The sequence below is a fragment of the Dendropsophus ebraccatus genome, chromosome 13 (assembly GCF_027789765.1).
Source record: "Dendropsophus ebraccatus isolate aDenEbr1 chromosome 13, aDenEbr1.pat, whole genome shotgun sequence".
In the NCBI taxonomy this organism is placed as follows: Eukaryota; Metazoa; Chordata; class Amphibia; order Anura; family Hylidae; genus Dendropsophus; species Dendropsophus ebraccatus.
In genome coordinates, this window is record NC_091466.1 from 21,409,881 (window position 1) to 21,423,958 (window position 14,078).

The window sequence follows — 14,078 nt, forward strand, 5'->3', positions numbered from 1 at the left end:
CCTGCAGACTCAATGATTGCTTCCAATTCCTGACTATCTGGACATTCTTCCATAAGATCTTCTAAGTACAGGGTCTGAGACTCCCTACAGGGGATGAGCGTCCCTAACAAGCAGAACTGTGTCTGAGACACCACAGGAGAGGGAGCAGAGGAAACATCTGGACTTTGCCATGAAATGGTGGTGGCATTACTCTGGGACGGCCCTTCATTTGACTTCTGTCTCCATGATTGGCTTCTGCCTGCTTTTGAGCTTAAACTTTGAAGGATCCAGTCGACAATACCAGCCTGGCTGGTGTTCACTTGCCCACTAGGTGTAACTGGCAGATAAAACCTTCCTCCAATATGGTTAGGATCAACAGTCCCACTTTGGACTCTGACACTGCCCATACCCTAGGAAGAGCTGGATTTTTTGATGTGCTTGCTTGTAATTGGATTTTTTGAAAGAACAAAATAAACTAGATTTTCATTTCCAGGGAAATACATAATACTTGAAAAGAGCGCCCCTTTAACAGTGACTTCCCTTTAAGAGAAACTTTAACACTTGTTACCGTCCCTTTAAGAGCGACTTTGGTGCCAACCCTTTAAGAGTTAACTATATACTGTCCATTTGATACCAGCTTATGTACTGTCCCTTTAAAAGTGACTTAGGTACCACCCTTTGAAGAGTAACTGTCCCTGTAAAAGTGACTTTAGTACTGTCCCTTTAAGAGTGACTAAGTACTGTCCCTGTAAGAGTGACTTTGGTACTGTCCTCTAAAGAGCTACTTTGGTATCGTGCCTTAAGGGCGACTTATATAACTTATATTTAAGTACGACTTTGGTACCGCCCTTTTAAGAGCGACTTTGGTACCTTACTTTTGGTACCTTCATCTCTGCAACATCACTGACTCACCTCTGCTACTTCACTGACTGAGCTCTGATACATCACTGACTCAGCTCTGCTGTGTCATGTGGGTATTGGCTCTGCTAGATCATTGGCTCAGCTCAGCTGTGCCATGCGGGTATCGGCTCTGGTAGATCACTGGCTCAGCTCTGCTGTGTCATGCACGTATTGGCTCTGCTACATCACTGGCTCATCTCTGCTGTGTCATGCGGGTTTTGGCTCTGCTAGATCACTGGCTCAGCTCTGCTGTGTCATGCATGTATCAGTTTTGCTAGATCACTGGCTCAGCTTTGCTACTTCACTGACTGACCTCTGCTACTTATAATGGTAAAGATCATGGCTCAGTTACCATGACAATCTTACTCATGACGGTGAGACAAAATTGTTAAGGACATTCCTTCTTCTACAAGTATTGGCCAATAGTGGACATGTGACTGTGTTGGTGTTGTGAGGCATGACTCCCAAGATGGGTATTGGCTCTGCTACATCACTGGCTCAGCTCTGCTGTGTCATGTGGGTATCAGCTCTGCTACATATCACTGGCTCAGCTCTGCTGTGTCATGCAAGTATCAGCTCTGCTGAATCACTGGCTCAGCTCTGCTGTGTCATGTGGGTATCTGGCTCAGCTCTGCTGTGTCATGCGGGTATAGGCTCTACTGCACATCACTGGCTCAGCTCTGCTGTGTCATGTGGGTATCGGCTATGCTACATATCACTGGCTCAGCTCTTCTGTGTCATGCCAGTATCTGGCTCAGCTCTGCTGTGTCATGCGGATATCGGCTCTGCTAGATCAATGGCTCAGCTCTAATGTGTCATACGAGTATTGGCTCTGCTAGATCACTGGCTCAGCTCTACTGTGTCATAAGGGTATCAGTTCTGCTTGATCACTGGCTCAGCTCTGTTGTGTCATGCGGGTATCGGCTCTGCTAAACCACTGTCTCAGCTGTGCTGTGTCATGCGGGTATTGACTCTGCTAGTTCACTGGCTCAGCTCTGCTGTGTCATGTGGGTATCGGCTTTGCTACATATCACTGGCTAAGCTCTGTTGTGTAATGCAGGTATTGGCTCTGCTAGATATCACTGGCTCAGCTCTGCTGTATCATGCGGGTATCAGCTCTGTTATTCACTGGTTCAGCTCTGCTACTTCACTGACTGACCTCTCCTACTTATATTGGTAAAGATCGTTACTCAGTTACCATGACAATCTTACTCATGTCAGTGAGACAAAATCATTAAAGAGGTATTTCCCCCAAGAGCTAAAAAAATTAAATGCCCCTAAACCTAGCTGGTCTCACTCACCAAGTCCCCCTAAGTATTTTGAGCTGTTTCTTGTCTTTCTAGCCGCCACCATTCCTGAGTTACAAGTTTTTTCTAAAGGCGCTGGCAGGGAAATTACATTTCCCATCATGCATTGCTTCTCCCTGATGAGTGAATGTTGTAGCAGAGCCAATGATGTTGTAGTAGAGCCGATGATGTTGCAGCAGAGCTGATGATGATGATGCAGCAGAGCTGATGATGTTTTAGCAGATCTGATGATGCAGCAGAGCCGATGATATTGTAGCAGAGCTGATGATGTAGCAGAGCCGATGATGTTGTAGCAGAGCCGATGATGATGATGCAGAGCTGATGATGTAGCAGAGCTGATGATGCAGCAGAGCTGATGATGATGGAGCAGAGCCAATGATGTTGTAGTAGAGCTGATGATGTTGTAGCAGAGCTGATGATGTTGTAGCAGAGCTGATGATGTTGTAGCAGAGCCGATGATGATGATGCAGCAGAGCCGACGATGTTGCAGCAGAGCTGATGCTGGTGACCAGGGGGGGTTGTCAGGGTGCTGACACAGGGGGGCGTTGGAGGGGGCGGCCATCAGCTGAGTTGCCGCAGGTTAGAAGCGCTAATTGGCTGTTAGTGCTGTAGAGTGTGGCCATTATTTCCTATGGGAAATTAGGGGTCTTGAAACGTAAATTTCTTAAAACAACAAATCCGATCAAAACGAAAAATAGATAGCACACCTTTCACTGATGAGGGCTTCGTAACACAGTTTAAATCGTGTCTGTGTGCAAAGTTTTTCAGGCTGGATTAATCACAGAAGAATAGCTGGAAGAAGAAGAAGTGGAAGAAGAAGAGAAAGAAGAAGAAGTTTTCTTCTTCCATATTGATGGCCCCATGTGCATCTCCTAGAGAGCCCCTCTCGGTGTAGTCCCCCTATAGTAGATGACATGCATCCCCTATAGTATTTGCCCCCCTCTCTGTAGCCCCTCCTTATAGATGTCCCCATCAGTGTAGTGCCCCTTATATATGGCCTCCTATGTGTAGTCTCTCTTATATATGGCCCCTTTCTGAGTAGTCTCCCTTACAGATGGCCTCCATCTGTGTATTCCCTCTTATAAATGCCCCCCTCTGTGTATCCCCTCTTATAGAAGGTCCCCCTCTGTGTATTCTCCCTTACAGATGCCCCCTGTGTTTTCCTCCTCTGCCTTCTTATAGAAGGCTCCCCTCTGTGTATTCCCCCTGACAGATTCCCCCGTGTTGTCCCTCTTATAAATGACTCCCCTGTGTCCATCCTCCTTATAGATGGTCCCCCATATTGTCCCCCTATAGATGCCTCTCATGTTGTACCCCTATAGAGAGCCCCTTATGTTGTCCCCCTACAGATGCCCCCTTATGTTGTCCCCCTATAGATGATCCCCTGTATAATACCCCTATAGATGGTCCCCTGTATATTCCCCCATAGATGCCCCCGATATTATCCCCCATAGATGCCCCCTTTATTATCCCCCATAGATGTAATACACTTTCAGCTACCTTGAATAGAATGAGTAAGAATGTTTTTTTTTTTTTAAGCGTATGAATGTTTTAATATATAAATTTACTTATATATTTATTTGTTGCATTTGAATTATTGAAATAGTTTGAACTGTTTTTTTTTTTTTCCCTTTCCTTTGTTTTAAAATGTATTATTAAGGCGAAGTTCATACTGTATTTTAAGTAAAACTGTGTATACACTGTTGTTGTTCACTGCGGTTATAGAAAATAATTGACATATCTATTTTTAGTTTGGCAAAATGCGGCCATTGAAAATAGGCTGTGCTCACAGTGTAAAGTAGGCTCCTGGCTATACTTCACTCTGTGGTCAATCGTCAATTGGATTGCGGCCACACCCGAATGTGCCTGCATTTCAATTAAAATCAAGTGATCTTTATCATTGTAACATGTAAGACAGCGGCCGTTGTTTGACACATTGTGAACGTGGGCTTAATCTGAATACTTGAAATATAAAACATATTTTGTCACTTCTTCCTTTGATATTTAGGTAAGGAAAACAGAAAACCAGTCCAGAGCTGTCTGAAATCCCAGCCTTGTTCAGGTTAGTACCAATATTTTACTTGCTTAAGATTGGTCAAGTCCAAGAATGTGTTTTTTCCATAATATTGAAATTATGCTTAACCCCTTCATGCCAAAGGTCATTCATGCACGGATGTCAACCGGATGTACCCCTTCAAACCAATTATAAGCTGGTCAGCCTCTTGTAGTTCATCTGCTAATACAGAACAAGAAAACATTTATTTTCTAGCTTTACTGAATACAATAGTGCATTGAAATCATTCTATATACTGTCAGTAAACCTGCCTTCCCTTTTATTTCTAATTTTAATTCTTTTCTACACCAGACAATGACAGGATTCGTCTCACTGGAGGAGAAAACAACTGCTCAGGCCGAGTAGAAGTGTTTCACCAGGGAGAATGGGGAACAGTGTGTGATGATGACTGGGATATCAGAGATGCAGAAGTCGTCTGTAGACAGATAGGATGTGGCTCAGCTATGAACGCCACTACAGAGGCCGTGTACGGAGAAGGAGCTGGTCCCATATGGCTGAGTGAGGTGCAGTGTAACGGATATGAGCGAGCTCTACAGGATTGTTGGTCTGAACGCTGGAATAAAAGTCATTGTCTCCATAAGGAAGATGCCGGAGTCATATGTAAGGGTATGAGAACTTCTTAGGCTATGTTCACACTACGTAAGTTTCCGGCCATAGCGCGTTCCGTGAATAATCGGCCAGAGATTTACGTAGTTTGCGTACAATGGAAAGTATACAATCTACATCACACTACGTAAGAACTTACGCCAGGATCGTATGCGGCGCCGTAAAAAATGAACCAGGCCATTGTTTGAGGACGGAAATGCTGTAACTTACTCCCGTAGCGTAACATGCGGTCCCGTACGGAGTGGTGATTTCTTCATTTTAGCACTTTGATTTGTCGATCCAAAAGGTTCTGTGGGATGTCCGGGGCTAGCCGAAGGTTTCCAAGTAAAAATAGCCTTAGTGTGTATTAATATGTATAATTCAGTATAATTCAGTAATCATAATCACTTTGCTTTTGTCTTCATAGTAGGTAAAAGGAATCTGTCAGCTGTAATTCACATTCCAAACTGTTTAACTGCAGGGTCAGGTATGGGAGGGGGAGGGAAGAGGTGTTACAGCTTGCTGCACTTCGGACCGCGAGGAGCAGGTGAGAGACCTCCGGCACTCCGTTACAACGATCGGGACCCCCGCAGTCCCGATCGTTAAGTGACAGGGGACTCTTACACTTAAACGCCATGGTCGCGCTGCGATTGCGGAATTTAAGGGGTTAATGACACACTGCAGCACGATCGCTGCAGCCTGTCACTAACGATTGCTGCAGCCTGTCACTGCAGCCGGTCCCCACCTGCTATGAAGCGCGCTCCGCAGCGCTCTTTATAGGTCAGGGTGTACAGGTACGCCAACGGTCATCTGGGGACAGACTTCCAGGGCGTACCTGTACGCCCTAAGGCGCCTAGGGGTTAAAGGAGAAGTCCAGTGAAAACTTTTAAAGTGTTGTACTGCCCCCCCCCCCCCCCCCCCCAAGTTATACAAATCCCCAATATACTGTTATTACATGAAATGCTTATAAAGTGCTTTATTCCCTGCACTTACTACTGCATCAAGGCTTCACTTCCTGGATAACATGGTGATGTCACTTCCTGGATAACATGGTGATGTCACTTCCTGGATAAAATGGTGATGTCACGACCCAACTCCCAGAGCTGTGCGGGCTGTGGCTGCTGGAGAGAAGGATGGCAGGGGGACACTGAGGGACACAGGGCACTGGAGGGACACTGAGTATCCCCCCGCCATCATCCTCTCCAGCAGCCACAGCCTGCACGGCTCTGGAAGTCGGGTCGTGACATCACCATGTTATCCAGGAAGTGACATCACCATGTTATCCATGAAGTAACATCACCATGTTATCCAGGAAGTGACATCACCATGTTATTCAGGAAGTGAAGCCTTGATGCAGTAGTAAGTGCAGGGAAAAAAGCACTTTATGTGCATTTCCCGTAATAAGTGTATATTGGTGATTTGTATAACTTTTCGGGGGGCAATACAATATTTTAATAAAAATTTTCGCTGGACTTCTCCTTTAAAATATTGCATAACATGTAAAGATCTGATTATACATTACATATAAATTGTAAACAGAAATATAAAGCAGTGATCCATCATAGCTGATAAAAATAATTTACATGAACTATGTAATTTATAGAAAGATTTTGCAATTTAGTGATATGTGCCGCTATATAGAAATATAGAAATTATATTTGTGTTCCTGTGATATTTGCTATTGATTTTGTCATTCATAGGTTTTGAAGATCAGACCACTTCTTCTGGGTTGACCCCTGTAACAGGTAAAATGTTTATATTATGAGACACCAAGATACAATAACAAGTGATATAAAGATATGGAACAGAAGTGACTGACCCCAGAGCAAAGACTCTCTATTAGAGATGAGAGAATTTACAGTAAGTTGAGGTTCGCATAAACCCAAATTCTCTGCATTTGAATCTCACAGCCTGGAGAGGATCGATACAGCCCTAGGGTTTTATGGAAAACCTTGGTACCATAGGTCTCCTTTATCATTTGTATGTATGAAATCTTTTAATGGGTGCTGTTATTTGCAAAAACATTTGACAAGTTCTAGGGACATGACAAATGATTTTTTACAGGCGGGGTCTCAGTGTTCGGACTCCCACTATCTCTGGAATGAAATTACCTTAATGACCTATTAGATTTCGCTAGATGTGATTATCATTTTACTCATGAATTTATTTCTATTTCCCTACAGCTCGGCGTCCTCCGCTGCAGTCAACTTCTACTACCCCAAATGTGTTTCTTATCATTTCCATTATTTCCTTGCTCCTTCTCGGTATTGCAGTCATGATAATAGTATACTTCATAAGACAATCCAAATGGTATAAACGAGGTGAGTATAGTAATAAGTAGAGATGAGGGAATTTACATTACAAATGAAGCAAATTGCTCTGTTTGCTCGGCACTCTGCTTATGAGCCGGCTGCCATTGATATCCGTGTCGCTGCCCAGGTGCCTGGAAAAGCTAGATCCTGGGATACTGGGGCTGTTGGCGTAAAAGCGGGTGCCAAACGAATTAAGTGGTTCACTTTATTTGTAATGTAAATTCGCTCATATCTAGTAATAAGGATCATGGTTAGTGTAAAAAAAATGCCCGATGACAACCATTGTAGAATATGTGAGCAGTCGCTTTATCATTATACTGTAATAGACAGTTCATTGTGTCTGTGTATTAGTTATATTATTATTATTATTATTATTATTATTATTATTATTATTATTATTATGTCTACTGCAACATATTTTTTTAAAACCAGAATTATTGTTCAGCCCTTAGAAACGTCACTTCAGTTTCTTTCCATGACTCGTTGTATGAAGAAGTAGACTTCAGGCCAAAGGAGAAACTAGAGAGATTTTTCCAGAATTCAGGTGAGAAACTTGAAACTGTTCTATTTTAAGGTATCTGAAGTTAGATAAAATCCATTCTTCTATGTTAGTAAATCCAAAACTAAATACAAGGGGTGATATATGGTGAGGACCTCCTGAGTAAAGAATTTTGTTGTTATATTTAGCATATCTTGCTAATCTTGTAAAATCTCTTCTTCTAAAGTGGTTATAACAGTGTCCCTAACTCCTGTGGGATGTTTTGGTTGTATGCACCCCTCTGTGTGCTGCCCTCAAAGTAATGGCACCCTGTGTGCTCTCCTTATACCCCCCTTGTTCTCTCCTTATAGTAATGTCTCCCCTGTGTGCAGGGCCGTATTTACCACTAAGCACCCGTGGTCCGGTGCCTAGGGCAGCACCTTGCAGGGGGCAGCACCAGGGAGCAGGGGGGGGGGGGGCACAACTTTTTTATTTTCTTAGTCTTCCCCCTCCCGATCAGACTTTCCAGTAAATCTGGTAACTTTTTGAGGGGGTAGGGGGGAGGTATGATCAGGTCTGATGTTGCATAGTTGTTCAGGTTTGATATGGCTGTGACGTTTGGAGGTATTACCTACCAATCCTGTGGTGAGAATTCCTTCGGACAATATGCAGACTGCTCTACTCATTGATTCAATGTGGAAATGTATGCTTTAATCAGTTAAAAACCATGAAAAACCTGAGTCAGGCAATGTTTCTACATGTAGAGAAAACACGCTCCCCAAGATGGGGTGTCTTCAGGTTTATTACCTAGGGCAGCAGCTATTAATACGGCCCTGCCTGTGTGCTCTCCTTATAGTATTTGCTCCCTCCCCCTGTGTGCTCTCCTTCTAGTAATTGCCCCTGTGAGGTTCCCCCTTACTATTCCCCCCCTCTGTGTGCTTCTTTTAAAGTAATGCCCCCCCTTTAATGGTCCCTCCCATAGTAATGCCTCCTGTGTGCTTCCCCCCATAGTAATGAATGCCCCCCCCATGTGCTCCCCTTATAGTAATTCCCTCCCTGTGAGGTCCTCCCCATAGTATGCCCCTGCGGGAGGACCTCACATTTACACACCAGACACAAAATAAAATGAAATAGTCACCTAACACACGCTACACTGCGCTACACTGCGCTACACTCTGCTCCTATCTTCCGGTACAGACATTTTGTCGTACAGATGCTGCCTGTTCCAGAAGTCCCAGTGGCCAGCACATGCATCGAAGATAGTGGGATGGCTCTGCAGCCATCACAGCTGTCAGTTCTTGGAGCTTACTTACTTTCTTACTACTTCATTCATTTTACTTATTTATTTTCTGCAATGTGTAAATTTAACCCCTGTATTTTGTGTATAAAAAAACACTGTGGAATCTGTTGATGCTATACAAATAATTATTTATTTATTTTGGAAAAGTAATTTAAAAAAAAATTATAACATTTTCTATGTTTACACGCTGAAGGGAGCCTTATGCTGTAACTGAAGTGTTTGTATTATTATCTGTAGTGGATAACCTCAGTGATCTTGAAGAGAAATTAGAATACTATACGTCCGAAGAGAGAAATGGTGAGATGCCTGAACAAGGTAATAGAGATACTTAACTGAATATATTACTGTTTTTATTGAATTAATTACTGTTTAATTTGAATTAATCACTGTTTATTTCTAGGTATTTGGATTTGTGTTTTGACTGAGGTTAATTTGGTCATTACTACTAGGTTTTAGTTTGGTGTTTTTGTTTGGTTGCTGCATTTTGTGAATAGGTGTTAATCTGGCAGGGTGTGGCTAGACATTCCAGACCAGGTGTTGATTCAATTAAATTAGTATAACAAAAGAGCCAGCCTCCTAAATTAACCTAATTAAGATTTACCTGTATATAAGGAGGCTACAAACTCTGTGGAGTTTACTCTGGAGAGTTGACTACTGGTAGAAGCATTGTGGCATAAGTGCAATGGGGCAAAAGTGACTAGTTAGAAAACAGCAGGAGATTCTTTTGTTTTTGTTTTTTCAGTACTTGCTTTCACTTGTTCTTAAATGATGTCTGGTTTGGTGCAGTGTAATTCTTGTTTGGCTGTAGTTTTCCATAGAACCCTTTGGGATTTGGGGTGCTGTCCAGTTTGCATGCAGATGTCTGGTTTACGTTGTGAAATTTTTAGGCTGCAGTCCTTAGTCTGTACACTTTAATCTGATGTGAGGAGACTATCCCAGCCAGGAGTTGCTGTGCAGCCCTGTTACCAGCCACCACTTCCTCAAAGACCTCCGAGGAAAAGGGCGGTTTGGAAAACAGTTGGTTCAGGTAGGCTGCAAGCTGTAGAGCAGAAGAATAGCACGTTTGGCCTCTCTAAACAGAATAGTTTTAGTGTTCTTGCTGATATAGATAGAGATGCTGTTGCTGTTGGAGACATGGCTGCTCAGGTGATTCCCAATGGGGATGTTGTTTTGAATGGGCCACTGAGGGCAGAAGGAAAGGTTAGTAAGGAGAGAAGGCATCTTCTTGTTGGTGACTCGATTGTTAGAGGTGTTGTGGTAGGACAGGAGGAGAATGTGATTAGAGAGGTGAGATGTCTCCCAGGTGCTACTGTCAGGAGGGATAGGAGACGGATTGTGAACATTGTGAAGGCTGCTAGTATAGATAGCAAGGTTGATCTGGTGGTTCATCTTGGAACCAATGACTTGTCCCAAGGAGATGTGGATTTGGTTAAAAAGGAATTTCAATCTTTTAGTCTGGAGCTGGGCAAGATAACAGATTCTGTGACATTTTCAGAGGTTTTGCCGGTCTGTAATCAGAACAACAAGGCATGTCGTATCTCAGAGTTTAATGCATGGTTAAGGCAGTGGTGCAAGGCAGAAGGTTTTGGGTTTGTTAGTCATAGCTTTTGCAAGTGGTGCACAAAGGAGATGTTCAAGAGGGATGGTTTGCACCCATCACACATAGGTACACAGGCACTTGGTGAGGAATTCAGATTGTTTTTGGACAGACATTTAAACTAGATGAAGGGGACAGAAGTATAATAGAGGAGGATTTCTGTCCCCGACCAGTAAAGACAAATAAGTGTATCCGGATTGGTGAAAGCGCAGTGCTTGGTGCTGTAGACACAGGGGTTGGTTCTGTAGACACAGTGGTTGGTGCTGTTGATGCAGTTGTTGGTGCTGTAGATGCAATGGTTGGTGCGGTTATTGGTGGTAAGGAAGATGCTGTTGGTGCGGTAGATGAAGTTGGGAATAAAGGTATTATGAAGCTTAGTAATCTTCGGGCAATGTGTACGAATGCTCGCAGCTTAGGAAACAAGATCTGTGAGCTGACGGCCATTATGTCTAGAGATGATTTGGACCTTGTTGCTGTAACAGAGACCTGGTTCAAAGAGTCTAACGATTGGCACATAGCTATACTGGGATATATTTTGTACAGGAAAGACAGAGCAGAGAGAAGGGGAGGTGGGGTAGCCATTTATGTCAGGGATAGTCTTAAATCGACAGTCATCCAAAATACATATAAAGAGCTGGAGACTCTATGGGTTTGTATGCAGTCCAAAGAGGGATCTGTTATTAGAATAGGTGTTATCTATAGGCCTCCGGGGCAAAGTGAGGACTATGATAACATGCTGATGGATGAAATTACTAAAATGTCATTAAAGGGGGACATTGTAGTTATGGATGACTTCAACATGCCGGATGTGGATTGGAATATCCCTTCTGCACTTACATGTAAAAGCAAGAATGTAATGGAGGCCCTCACAGGGGCATCTCTAAGACAGCTTGTGAAGTCACCAACCAGAGGAGAGAACATTCTAGATTTAGTATTTACTAATGGGGATCGGGTTTCTGAAGTTAGAGAGGAAGAAAATTTAGGTTCCAGTGACCACCAGTGTTTATGGTTTGACATACAAACTAACTGCGTCCAATCCCATACTACAACAAGAGTATTGGATTTTAGGAAGACAGATTTTAATAAAATGGGGGAGTATTTAGATAAAGAATAAGGAGGGTGGGATAAAACATCGGGAGCAAAATGCCATATTAAAGGCAACTAGGCTACATGTACGAGAAGTTAGCAAAAGTAAAAGGAAGAAGAATCCATTATGGTTTACTAGAGAGGTTAAGGCCATTGTAAAAGGAAAAAAGGCAGCGTATGAAGTATAAGGAGACTGGGAATGAAGCTGACAGAGAGACATATAAAAGTATACAGAAGGAGGCAAAGCAGATTATAAATGCTGCTAAAGTCTCAAAAGAAGAAGAAATGGCAAAATCTGTTAAGGAGGGGAATAAAACCTTCTTCAGATATATAAGTGACAGGAAGAAGAAGAAGAATGGCTGCAGCATTACTAAAATAAGTAATGGGGAGAATACGTTTATTGATGGAGATAAGGCGGTCGCTGACTATTTGAATAGTTACTTCTGCTCAGTGTTTTCAGAAGGCGGCCTTCACAATCACAGGATGGTTGGACACAGCATTGCCTCCAGCTATATGGGTTCAGCTCCAGTATTTTCAGAGACTGAAGTTGAAGAGGAACTCGCCCGTATAAAGTTGAATAAGGCGATGGGTCCAGATGGGATCCATCCCAGGGTTCTTAACCCCTTCAAGACTAAGCCTATTTGGGCCTTAATGACCAGGCTCATTTTTCAAAATCTGACCTGTCTCACTTTATGCGCTCATAGCTCAGTGATGCTTTAACATATGCTAGCGATTCTGAGATTATTTTTTTGTCACATATGGCACTTTATATTAGTGGCAAAATTTGGTCACTACTTTGTGTGTTTTTTGTGAAAAACATCAAAATATCATGAAAAATTAAAAAAATTTGCATTTTATGAACTTTGAAATTCTCTGCTTCTAAAAAAAAAAAGTCGTAGCACATAAATTAGTTACTAAGTCACATTACCGATATGTCCTCTTTATTCTGGCTTCATTTCATAAACATATTTTAATTTTTTAGGGTGTTACGGGGCTTAGAAATTTATCAGCAAATTACCACATTTTCGTGAAAGTTTCCAAAACTGATTTTTTTAGGGACCAGTTCTTATCTTAAGTTGATTTAGGAGGCTTGTATACTGGAAACCCCAATAAGTGACCCCATTTTGGAAACTTCACACCTTAAAGAATTAATCTAGGGGTATAATGAGCATTTTAACCCTACAGGGGCTGGAGCAAAGTATTCACTATTAGGCTGGGTTCACACTATGTATATTTGAGGCTGTATTTGGTCCTCATGTCAGGTCCTCATAGCAACCAAAACCAGGAGTGGATTGAAAACACAGAAATGATCTGTTCACATAATGTTGTAATTGAGTGGATGGCCGCCATATAACGGTAAATAACTTCCATTATTTCAATACAATGGCCGTTGTTTTAAAATAACAGCACATATTTGCCATTAAATGGCGGCCATCCACTTAATTACAACATTATGTGAACAAAGCATTTCTGTGTTTTCAATCCACTCCTTGTTTTGGTTGCTATACAGCCTCAAATATACAGCCTCAAATATACGTAGTGTGAACATAGCCTTAGGCCGTAAAAAAATGGAAAATTAAAATTTTCCAATAATATATACGTTTAGAGTAAAGTTTCTAATTTTCAAAAGGAACATGAGAGAAAAAGCACCCCAAAATTTGTAACACAGGTTCTCATGAGTACAACGGTACCCCATATGTGGGCGTAAACCACTGTATGGGCACACAGGGGGCTCAGAAGGAAGGGAGCGCCAATTAGCTTTTCCAATGCAGATTTTGCTGAAGAAGTTTCTGAGCACCAGGTGCGTTTGCAGCGCCCCTGTAGTGTCAGCAGAATAGAACCCCCCCAAAAGTCACCCCATTTTGGAAAGTACACCCCTCAAAGAATTCATCTTGGGGTAGGATGAGCATTTTGACCCCACAGGTGTTAGAGGAAAGTATTCAAAATTAGACCGTAAAAATGAAAAACTCGAATTTTTCCAATAATATGTTCGTTTAGTTTGAAATTTCTCAATTTCACGAGGAACAAGAGAAAAAAATTACCCCAAAATTTATAAAGCAGATTCTCTTGAGTACAATGGTACCCCATATGTGGGCGTAAACCACTGTATGGGCACACAGCGAGGATCAGAAGGAAGGGAGCGCCAATTAGCTTTTTCAATGCAGATTTTGCTGTAGAAGTTTCTGAGCGCCAGGTGCGTTTGCAGTGCCCCTGTAGTGCCAGCGGAGTAAAATCTCCCCATAAGTCACCCCATTTTAGAAAGTGCACCCCTTAGAGAATTTATCTTGGGGTGTGGTGACCATTTTGACCCCACAGGTATTAGAGGAAAGTATTCAAAAGTAGACAGTAAAAATGAAAAACGCGAATTTTTCCAATAATGTGTTCCTTTAGTTTGAAATTTCTCAATTTCTCGACGAACAGGAGAGAAATGTCACCCAAATATATGTAAAGCAGGTTTTC